Here is a 12,607-nt window from a genome sequence, read left to right on the forward strand (position 1 = left end):
TGAATGTGTTTCTGTCTGTCCTCCCTCTGTGATGTGTAGCAGGTATGATGCATTATGTCTGTTTGGAGAGATGAGATTTGATGTGTCCACTAGGTGGAACTGAGGTACTGCTCATATCTGTTAGGAAGCTGGAAGAAGAATTTCACAAAATATCCAAGATATCCAAGATACTGTGATGATTATTTATACAGAGAAGGCACAGTTAAAATGCCTACTGTGCTCAATTAATGAGCAAATAAGCTTTTCATTGATCTTGATAATCAAGGATGAACTTTAAACGAGAGTGTGGTGGATTTTTTTTTGTAACGAAATGGTGTGTACAATGGGTTCTCCATGTACAAGCATATCTTTCTTATCACTTTTCCTCTTTGCCCTTTTTAAATGTGTTTTTGTGTTTAAGCTGTTAGGCTTCATCCGTTTTCGGTCTCAGGACCTCACTTTGGCCCCACTGAGCATAAAACCGTTTTTCATTTACAAGCAATTACCGCTCTCACACTTCTGAGGCGTTTGGCGTGATACACAGCTGAAATGAACCGTCCATGGCTAAGAAAAACACAGGCGTATAAATTTTAGGAATGGTTCCGTTTCAAAGCAGCGAGACAAAATATAATTATGTTTGGTAAATTCCACAGGCTTGGAACTGGGCTTGTTTTAGGTGGCTAGAACACAAAGAGGATATTAAACATATTCACTGCTTTAAAATGTGCAATCTGAAATTGTGTACATTTAAACCACATAACTGAACAAATTGTTGCTTATTTTTATCAAACAGTAATACAGTGTCCATGTTTGCAGGTACTTTCACCCCATCACATGTGAAATGGTACAGTCCATCCCTCTGGTTTTGGAAACACAGCAGTGTGTAATGTGATGAGTTCTTGTTCTACTACATTGTTCTTGTCAAATCTGTGTGAGCAGTTAGACTTGTGTTTCTCAATCTCAGCCTTGGAAGTACCACCACTGTGAACTTTTCTCTGGTCCAAATTTAACCAATCAGCTAATTAATAAGCCTAAATTAGGTTGGACTGGGTGAGTTAAAGGAGGGAAAACACCAGAATGTGCAAGATGGTAGCACTCCAGGACCAGGATTGATGAACACCAACTGAATCTTATCAGAACATTTACCATAGCCAAGAACACCATTATTACATTTAACATGCTCAGTGTTGCTATTCATTTGCTATGTGAACGTATTCCAATTTAAATGTTGAAAGTTAATTTGTTCTTTTCAGCAGACTGTTTAGCAAGTGTAATTAAAGACAAGTTGCTTTTTCAAAAATACAAATGGGTTCCTAAAATTAGAGAAGAAATGAAGGAGTGTCATGTCATTATGAGCATTAGTCTAACACAGTGTACAGTATATGAAGAAAATCAACAACGAGGAGTCAGTAGTTCATTGCTGCCAAGTAGCTGAACACTCCATTTTTGTCTGGCTCAGAAGAGGGAAAAAAACTCCTTCTGCACCAGTCTGCTCCAAACACTCAGGTGAAGAATAAAGTTACCCTGGCATATTCATTACATTTGGCTTCCATCCTCATTTTCTTGTACTCACGGGTTTATACTTCCTGGAAGCTCAGACCTATGCTGGGCTGTGACCCAATAAACCAGAACTCAGACGACGCAGCAAAACCAACGGTTTTTGGCACTGACTACAAAAAAGATCAGATGAGGTCAAAGACTATTGCAGCTGTTGAACATGTATTAGCGTTGCCAAAATCAACACCACACTGTCTGGTGGAAGGTCTTGGGAAGAGTAACTCAGCCGACTGCTTGATCAGTCTAACACATTATTAATCAGTGCGATTCCATGAAACACACTAATTATCTGCTTTTCATCATCAGTCCAAATACAGTGTTACCAAATGCTCATTAACATCCTTTATTGAAGTGCAGCGTTTTAGGGAAGACAGCATCTCGAGGCTGGTGATTCTTTAGGTGATACATCTCAAAAATATTTTCACTCTGTCTCACTTTACTCACATAGAGACATTTAAAAATAACACCGTCTTGAAGATAAGCGTCTGCACTTGTCTTAAAGCTAAGAGTCTATTGCTTTTCTCTTGTTGTTTAAATTTGCTTACAGTGACAAATTGTTATATGAGAAACAGGGTTATGCAGGGCTACTCTCTCCTTCTCTAATGTTGAATGCAACTATTTTCATTTCACAGTCAGGGATATCAGAGAAGTCATAATGTATCCTGTAAATAATCCTGCATGTACCATTTAATTATGCAAATATGCATCATTTTTGGTTACCTGATGCTAAATTTAAGAGGCTCTTTCATGAAGATGATGTCCTTATGAAGCTTGAATCGCTGGTGGGTGGACAGGAAATTTGTCATGATTGTAGAAATTACATGTGGTAACCACTTTACATAAGCATTCACATTCATTGAAGCCACGTCATTAATATTAACCTGGAACAATTACAGAGCTTTCTCTTTCATCATAGGGCGGAAATAATAATCAAGCTGGGGAACAAACAGAACTTATGATGAATGTTCTTTGTACCGACCTTCCTTTGCACTCGGTAATTCTCTTTGTTCTTAATCCAAACTTGCCAAACCAGCTCATTTATCCTGCCAGGGTAGGTTTTCATCAAAAATATTCATTTTGAGAAGGACTGCACAAACCATGCCCTAATTGTGAAATGACTGAGCGTGCCTGTCAGAGGTGTAATTGCATTCTAAGTGTAGGACCCAGACACATTGGATTACAGTGCAGTATGGAGCACAGCTAATTGAGTTTGGGCACTGCTGGCACATGTGCACTGAGAACATCTACCCGACATTACCACACTATTAGTTTCTTTAGGACATGGAGCCTGCATGCCAGTGTGGGTTTGTAAGGTTGGAGCAGTCTGATTAGCCTGAACCTGATGGATAGGAGTAGTTCAGCAGTGTTCAGTAAGAAGCATATACTGTACATGTACATATGCACATACTGTATATACTCTTTTAATATAAGCAGGAGCATTTATAGCTTATTAAAGTGCCACAGCACTAGGATCACAGTGTTAATGATAATGTAGTAATGGTGTGACATTTATTGTAGATGAGGCACTGCATATATTAGCAGTATTCATTGAATTTAAAAGCCTGATAAGAGCTGGATACGGTCTAAAGCGTATTAGAGCTAAAATACACATTGTTGATTTGCTTTTATTCTAACACGAATGCATATTAGATTAAGTCGTTTGTACATATTCTCTAAAAGAGAGAGAGAGAGAGAGAGAGAGAGAGATTCAACATCATTTTTTAGGACAACAATATCTGCCTTATTTTTCCTTCTCCCTCTGCAGCATTATTGAATATGTTAGTGTCACAGTAGCCTGCAGTACAGTCTCTCTGTTTCTCTCTCACTATTCCTTTAGTGTACACTGCGCAAGTGCAGCAGGCCTCTGAGGGGAGACTAATGTAGTTATATAATACTCACTGTGCTGGTCGTCTGCTTGAAGAGATGCAGGCAGGTAGCAGGATTACATAAGCCTGCAAGGATCATATTGTCAATGTGTGGCGCTCTCACACTGTACTGATCCCTCTGCTGCTCTGTCCATTCTTCTTTTTCTCTCTCTCTCTCTCTCTCTCTCTCTCTCACTCACCCCTTCAGGGTACAAAGCTTACCATGTTGGATATGAACATAAAACAGCAACACTGATGCCTTCCAAAGAGAATATAACTACATGTAGAGTACAAAGAGTTTCTGTGGTACACACACACACACACACACACACATACTTGAGTGCAGATGAAAATGAACCTAACAGAACAGCTATTTTAGATAACATCCCCTTCTCCCCCTACACACTTTACCCTCCATGCAGCACCATGTGTGAGTCAGCCTCGCGCCGTGGCTGCCATGACGATAGACACGCCGCCCCCTCATTCTCTGCAGGGAGTCTGAGCAGTGCTGGCATCCGATGACAAGGCCAGAGCCCGGAGAGCTGTGACTCATCACCTGAGTGCCAGGTGAACTTTACTGTGCGCTGCAGGAGCTCCAGAAGCCTGTCACCTCTTTTTCAACTCAGAGTGCCAAGTGATACACAACCACAGACTTTTTATCGACCGCTTTACCATTTTTTTCACTATAAAGTCTGCACATTTGCATATATTTCCTGACAATGAATATGCAATGATTTTTCTGCTCTGTGAGCAATGAGGAATCCTTTATGTGCACGTTTGCCCTCTAACCAAATGATCTCAGCACCATAAGAAATGAATCTGATGCAGCTTACAATGATAATGTTTGAATATTCAATTGAATTGGCTGAATTTAACCAGTAACTCTCATTGCTCACAGTTATACTACTTGAGTGTGACACATGTCATAAATACCGTCATGATGTCACTGACAAAATAAAAAAAAAAACACACACACACACAACCTCAGAACCTGCTTATAAATACTGTATATCATGGACTGTGCTACAGTTATGTATTTTATTACATTTAACAATTTAAACAGGCCGATGTCTCACAGTAGGTTATATGTGGAGAGGAAAGGGGTCTCTGGAGAGTGTTACAGGCAGAGTGAGTAACTCCATGCCAAACAGTGGGAGTGTGGGCGTGAGTAATTCCATCTCAAACAGACCATGGGAGAGCAAGAGAGAAAGAGGAAACAGTCGTGTCTGTACAATGCTGCCAAAGTAAACTGACAGGCTCCATGCTGCATAATTTGAGAGCAGAAGAGACAAATCTGACCTCCTGAAATGACAAGACACCCAACCAGTTGGCCCAGTAGAACTGGCTTGGCTTTAGGTTTTAGATGACAGGTAATTAATTCACTGCTTCAGCCTGCTTTGAGTGTTGCTCAATTTATGTCTTCCAACCTTAAAAAAAAATCCATTTTTATAGATCTGCACATGGGATATAAAATACTAGATCACCATCATCATCATCATCACTATCCATTCCTAGATCTACAGAGCATTGCTATACAAGAATATCAAAAGCAACAACATTGTATAGAGAATATCACACAAGACATTCAATTCTTCACGCTATTATAGTTTACATGAATCAGTAAGAATGAATAGTGTGCTTAACACAGCTGGGTCTTTAAGGGATGCTTTGTTAACATTAATGTCATATTAAATGGAGGATTTCGATGAAAGGAATGAGACATATATTCATTGTAACTGAAGTACCTCAGATCATCCTCTCATCTAAATCCCCCACTTATTAACGATTCATATACAGGGCTAACTGAAACAAAAGGTATGCCATATAATAGTTCCCATGTGGGCTATTTATCACGTAGGGCTGCATTAAATAGCCTTATCTCCAACTGAGGAAGCTAAACAGTGCCGGGGAGTAAGAGTGCGCAAGGGAATAAAAGAAAATGTGCTGACTTCAGCAACTGTCTCTTCACTGACACATGATATACTCACTCAAAAAAAAGTCGTCATTTCTTACATGAAAAAAAAAAAAAAGCTTTTTATCCAATAGACTTGATGTTGAGTGATTGCTGTACAAATCTTTCCCACTGACGTCCTTTTTCTCACTAATAGGACCCACTATGTATCAGTATGAGCGACAGAGGAAAGCTCTTGCCACCCCAATTGCCACCTGAACTCTGACCTCAAATCACATCTCTGACAAGTTTATTACCATTTTGCATAAGTTCTAAAAGTTCAGTAACTTTGAACTGGAAATTAAATGGACTCCCTCAGTACAGATTTATTTAATGAACATAATTTAAATATGTACAATAATATTTTGTCTATTTATTAGCACTTTAGAGCTTTCCTGAACTTTCCACAGACAGAACACATTAGGTCCAAGTCGACATTTATAGGCCTAATTAATTCAATTCGAAGGACCGGTGAAGGCAGCTAATGACTATAAGAAATCAATTATAATTATGATTCATTCATGCATCATCAGTAACCACTTTATCCTAATCATTGTTGCTGTGGATCCGGAGCCTATCCCGGGAACACTGGGTGTAAGGAGGGAGAATTCACCCTGGATGAGACCTGGATGAGGCACACACACAAACACACACACATTCACACACACATTCGCACACTCATTCACACATATGGGCAATTTAGCGTATATCCAATCTGCTTACAGGCATGTTTTCAGACAGTGGGAACAAACCAGAGAACCTGGAGGAAACCCACATGAAAAGAAGGAGAACATGCTCAACTCCACACAGACAGAAACCAGAGAACTGAACCGGACACCCTGGAGCTGTGAGGTGATAATAAATAGAATAAGTTTGATAATGTTGGGGTGTGATTTCCACTGCTGTAATTAAATTAAACAATCATGGATCCCCAGGGTATGCTTCACAGACCCCACAAATGGCCATGTCATTATGTGACTATTCATTTTGCACCCAGGAACAAATCAGCTATTGTGCAAATGGACCCTTGTCCTGTACATACAGTAATTAGATGGTTCCATCCCTTTCAGAAACCTAGCCACACCACTCACACACCACTGGCTGTACACTAGCAGCCCTAAGTAGAGGTTATCAAAGTGGGGTTCAAGGAGAAATTGTTTATCTCATGTGAATGTGAGCATATGAATGAAATAGATGGTTCCTATGCACTGTGAGATTCTCCATTCAAGAATGAAGAATGCTGCAAATTGGAATTTTTGGAATGTTCCATGACGTCATCTGACAGCGGCCTCAAGCGAGGGGGGGAAACGAAGCAAAAAAAAAAAAAACACACAGAGGAACCGTTTGAGCCAATGAGCGCCGTCTATTGGCGCCGCCTCATGAATATTAATGAGCATAGAACCTTTAAGAGCGTCCAGTGGAGGGAGGAAGGAGGGGGCGTGGCCCTCGGGGCGTCTCGTGCAGGGAGGTGCGGCGTGGTGCGGCGCGGTGCGAACTTGTTTTGCGTGGTTTGAGAGTGAGTGTTGTTGTGCTGCGCGGCTGAATGTCGGGATTGCGCTTCCCGTTTGACAAGGAGGAGGGGAAAGAAGGAACAGCCGAGACACACACAGAGAGAGAGAGAGAGAGAGAGAGAGGGAGAGAGAGAGAGAGAGAGAAGGGAAGCAGAAGTACTCACACGTCGTATGACAGGGATGCAGACCTCTGGAGTCGGTTGTGTCCGGAATAAATGCCCGCGGCAGTGAGGACAGCAGCCAGGTAAAGCCGGACACCTTCATCTTCCTCACTTCATGTCATTCGGAGCGCTTTTAAAGCGGACAGTAAGGACAGCTGTGTGTCTGAGCGGTGAATAGAAATGTCCTAGTGTCCTGCTAGATGCGGTGTTCAGTAGTGACATAACCTCAGAATTGCAATAGACCCCATAGAGGAATGTGAAAAGAGAGCAGAAAGCCAGCTGTGAGACTCGGAATGTACCATTAGTTTTGGGAAGGGTTGCTCGCGAGTGTGAAAATGGACTTCCTGTAACCCAGCTGGCTCTTTTGCAACGACAACGAATGACTCGTTTGTGTGCAATCTCCAAGTCAAGACGTGAGAAATGCAGGAGTGGAGCAAGCTAGTGAGAAAAGCCTGCTTCTAGTTGTGTCTCAGGCTGCAGTAGGCAGAAAGCTGGTTTTTGCTATCCAGTGGAGTGAAGACAGCACTGCAGGCTTTACATGTAACCTGGAAAGCACTGACTGCTGATATTCTTGGAAGTGACATGCACATTGGAAGTGCCAGGCAGTGTGTGAGCACTGGGAGTATTTATTTAACAGCAGTACTGCCATAACACAGATGACATACTGCCATTCTCCAGTAAAGTCCTCCAGCTAACAGGTTAATTGTCCACTCCTGTCTACAAATATTTAATGAAGTTTATACATTGTTCATTCAGTCAAATTGCAGCTCCTCAAGTGACAAACCGAGCTCTCTGAGCAAAGCATCCTGTTTTTATCAGACTACATTACTGCAAATCCTACCCTTTCTTTCTTTCTTTCTTTCTTTTCTTTTTTCTCTTCACTTTATATGTGACGCCTAAATGTACATTAACATACCTCAGGCCCCAGTGCAGATCACGTTCGTCTATCGTCCCTGCGCTCTAGTTAAACTCAGTCTGTTATTTTTGGGAAAGTTTAAAGAGTTTAAACATTCAGGTGAGGATTTCTTGCCCTTGATACCATTCACCCACCGCGTCTCCTGTTATGTGTCCTGTGCTGAGCGTCTTTATGCCCATCCAAGGCAAGTAGTGTGAGCAAACGAACAGAAATACTACAACACAGTTCATTTTTATTACCAGACACAGAGCTCGCTCAGTGAGACTCATTATATTATATTATATTATGTTATGTTATGTGGCTCAGACAGGGGCCAAGCGCTCAAGATGACTTCAACCTCACAGTGCCAAATAATTATAAATTATAAAAAGTCTTGTTAACTAACCGTTGGCTTATATTGCTTTAAATATTGGGGAAAAAATCGTGTACAGAACCAGAATCGGCTGCGTTTTTTCCTCAGATTGGAGCAATATTTTATAGCCTACTTGTCTACGCATCAGGCATTGTCATGGAAATTTGATCAAGTCAATCAAGCGTTTTAGATTTCAGAGTATGCAGAGTATCATTTTCTTTATCGTAATTTTATCTGGTTCCTGATTTTTCTCTTTTTTTCAGCAGGTTACAGTTGACACCTTAAGAGTTTTATTAACAATCAGTCTCTCTCCATTTGTTGGAGATTATAACAAACAAAATCATTTAAATGGATTCTGTCCCTGTGCTGTCAGTTTGCTCTGACAGACAAGCCGCGGTAGATTATAAATAAAATGACTTTGAATTGGATTTTATGCCAGACTTTTGGAGACATCTGTTAAGGTCACAGGAATTGTAATGAGCACTGCTTGCTTTCTTAAGCAAGATGTGACACCACTGCTGTTTTGTTTGCTCATTACACTTGGGTTTTGTAGAACTAGCACTGTACTCATTGGCTGAATCAGCCGCATTATGAATGCTAATACGCTGTTATGCTTGAACGTGCAAAATGGGGCATTTGAATGAAAATTTGTCAACATAAAACTGAATGTCAGTGTTTTTCTGTGTCAGTCTGTGTTTTTACTGATGCGCCCATACACACTGCCTGACAGATGTTTCAGGGACACCTTGCTTTTCACAGTGGTTTTAATAAAAGGTTTTATTAGTTTTTATTAGTTATTTGGCAATAACTTTGAGAAAATCAATGATGACATATACAATGACATATAAATAGTAATTATATTTGACAGTTAGTTTATTATTTACTTGAAAAAAAAACTCCTTTAGCTGCCATTACTGTCGCACACTTAGATAACAGGCCTTCCTGGAAGTTGATAGGGAAGAATTTTCACTTTTCGATTCACGGCCTCTCACAGCAGCTCGAGTGGTTTAAGGTCTGGTGACTCGGCCAGTCTTTCCCTCACACACAGCTCCGTCTCTTTCCTCTCCAAATATCCTGCACAGCTCCGAGGTGTGCTTGAGGTTGTTGAAAATCAAACATGACTGGCAGTGTATGTCTATGAAGGTGTGTTCACTACTTCTCAGGCGTTATCTGCTGGAGATGAATGACCCTTGTTGCTTGTGATTGCGAGTGTTACTTGGCACTCTGACTTGTAAGATAATTTGCCTGACTGCTTCGGGAGTGGTGTTTTACCACTAACACTTACTTAAACTCTTGTGTTTAGCTGTGGCTTTCTCTGATTGTCCCTACAATGATCTTGGATTTGTTTGTGGTCACTTGGGGGAAAATTGCAGCACATTTTTTATTTATTTTTTTTTTCCTGCTTGAACAGCTCTATGCTTGAATTGGATTCTGCCTCATTTGTATGTCACTTTGGAGAAAAGTGTTGTGAAATGAATAAATGTAATTATAATCGTACTGACATTGCATTTAATTTTTCAAGCTGGATATGAACAGATTTATTCGTAAATCTTTCACACAAGCATTTACACAAGAATTTTGATATTCGTGTAAATCCTGTAAATTTTGAAAAAAAAAATTCGTATCGTACCCGTGCTCCTGAGTGTGTGTATATTTACGCATAAGAAGAACTAAATGATGTAAACCTCGACTTGATCTACCTGCACAGCCATAAGCTGTAAACAAATGCCTCAGCTAAGGGAAGATTACGCGCTCGCTTGTTGTTATTAATATTATATATTATTAAATATTCTGATTGGCATAGTAATGAGTAAAATAGCTTCCTCTTCTGCCTTTCAGCTTTTAGCCTGTTCATGCATTTCCTGCTTCCAGTTGTCTGTGCACTTGAACTTTTTGTGGGCGTCACTACATGCACATGAGCTGTGTCAGAACGTGCTTTGCACTTTATGGGTTTATCAACATACACGTGTCAGTATGAAGAAAATCAGTGTTTCCAAGACGTTTGTAAATGGCTTGCTACGTGTACAAGTCGGCACTGCGGAGTCCTTTACTCTGCCTATTGGCCTGTTTTAAGAAGTTTGTTGCTCTGTGTCTTGCTCTGTTTGCACATGTTTGCACACGTGCACTTTGTGTAGTCCTGTGTAGATCTGTGTAGTCTTAGTTCTGTGTAGTCTCGTGTAGGTTTGTGTTGTTTTATGTCGCACCATGGTCCTGGAGAGACGTTGTTTTGTTTCACTATGTACCGGACCAGCTGTATATGGTTGAAAAGACAATAATGATAAACGAGGCCCACTGTTTTGGTACAGTGTTAGGCAGAAAGACTAGAGTGTTACAGATTTTGCAGAAAGCAGGGGCTGTCAGCTGGTGGATGCAGACCCTGCAAAGTTGTCAGTGGATCAAATCAAGCCTTTGGAAAAAAAAAAAAACTGTATGTATGGAAAAAAAACCCTCACTGTAGTTCAGTGACTCTAGTTTTTGAACTCAACCCCTGTGGATTCTGTAGCAGGTCCTTTCGGTTGGTTCTGGCCAATCACATGCATTTGTGTGAATTATTTAGCTGAAGACAGATCATTGAGATATGGAAGCATTTTTGCAGACTTTTATAGATTTGTTTTTATTGTATTTAGCCTCTTTGCTTTGATAGAGATGACATGGCTTAGAGATGAAAACAGAATGATGAAAGACAATTGGACAGAAAAGTGTTTATTCTCTGCGTCCAGTTCAAAACAGATGTGTCTCCTCTGTTCAGAGTCCATGGTGCTAATCAAAAGTGGTAAAGTGAAGCACCACTATGAAACAAAACATTACGCCTTTGAATTGTCTTATGTATACCCATAAATTAATAATTAATTGTTGAGTATGAAAAGGTAACTGTTGTCGCCATTCAGTCATGTTAGTTGCTTATCTAGATCTTTATAAGCAAGGAATTTTATGTAGTTCACAAATTTTAGTTGAATACTCCAAGTCTAAAATCAAGTTATAGCCTACATAATATATGGAATATTATTCTTATTGTTCAGCATTTTTAAACATTTTCTCTTGGAGCCCTTGTTCAGTCTGTCACCTCTTTTCCCTCTCAGTGAAAGCACATTTCGCAACACTTAGCACTCCCCAAGCAAGTCTAAGGGCATGGAATAGTGCACATAAAAACACAATGTATCTCTACCCAGGCAGGTATTTTGGGCCCGTAATCGCTTAAAGGTCAGCATCATACACTTCTCATTTCACTTATTAATCTCTTGTTTACGGCCTTGCAGTATATCAGCAGGGAGAATATGGCATGAGCTGTTAGGAGGAAGAGGATGGATGAGGGAAGCAAGGACAAGCATCTGAAGTATAAGGCAACACTGAATGAGGCTGACCTACCTCAGCATCCATCAGTTAACGGTTCACCTATGTTTGCCCGTCTCAACCTGCCATGCGTGAAGATGTTACATGGCTGCTAACTCCTGCTTTGATTTATTGGCGCGTGTGCTGTGGAAGAAGCGTTCCTCACTCGCATTAAACCCACTGTATTAGTTCACTGGCCACGGACACTCTGCCAGAGCTCTGCTTTCCATTTAACACTGGCTAGTTCATGCCCGTTATAATTATAACATTTTACAGCTTTAGCTTAATAAATGCAAGCTTGTTTTTGTTTAAATCTCATTATTCTTTTATTGAAGCAAACATTAATGGTTGTCTCACCACACTATGATTTTAAAAAACAGCTCTAATACTAAGTGATGCTGTTGAAATATGATTGTGCTTGTTTTTAAAAACCTGGCGTAAGAACTGGAGGCGGCTGCTATGTGTCTAGCGATAAAATAGTCTTTCACCTTCCTCGTGTTGGCATCCTGATTCAGAGCACATTCTTTCCTGTTACAGCCAGTGAAGAAGTGTGTTCGTAACACCGTTTCTGTGCATAATGGCATAAATAATATCCCTTTTGTTTGTTTTGCCATCAGTTCAAATATTCTACTTGTCCTTCTCCAGCTCTAGATCAGAATATTTTACCTCTAAATACTCACTTGCCTTAGCACCTGCTACATGTCTCACAATCAGAGTCTGTGTCTGTGATGGCAGTGATCAGTTAATCATTAGCTATACCACTGCAGCTCGGCATGCCAACATCAGCGCTGCCACTATCACATTTCAACCACACGCTCTTCATTGCTTGCTTTTTCATATCAGCATTGTGTGCTGGTGAGACACTGTGCAAGTCTCACCACAGTTTGGTTAGTGTAAGACTAATTTCATCACACTGATTCCAGAAACATCTCACCAGTGAAGCCGAGGTTCAGGTAAGACGTGAGGAGGAGGGAGGAGTGGCTTG

The 12,607-nt window shown here is 40.5% G+C and overlaps 1 protein-coding gene across 2 annotated transcripts in view; it reads left to right on the forward strand.

Moving 5' to 3' along the window:
• Window positions 1–6,783: 6,783 nt before the first annotated feature.
• The window catches only part of LOC113526505 (transcription factor HIVEP3), a 56,440-nt gene continuing 50,616 nt past the window's right edge, over window positions 6,784–12,607 (forward strand). For both annotated transcript variants that reach the window (XM_053237853.1, XM_026913594.3), the window contains exon 1: window positions 6,784–7,107. The gene's annotated coding sequence lies outside the window, so the exon portion shown is untranslated. The remainder of the gene's footprint in view (window positions 7,108–12,607) is intronic.

The sequence above is a fragment of the Pangasianodon hypophthalmus genome, chromosome 1 (assembly GCF_027358585.1).
Source record: "Pangasianodon hypophthalmus isolate fPanHyp1 chromosome 1, fPanHyp1.pri, whole genome shotgun sequence".
Lineage (NCBI taxonomy): Eukaryota > Metazoa > Chordata > Actinopteri > Siluriformes > Pangasiidae > Pangasianodon > Pangasianodon hypophthalmus.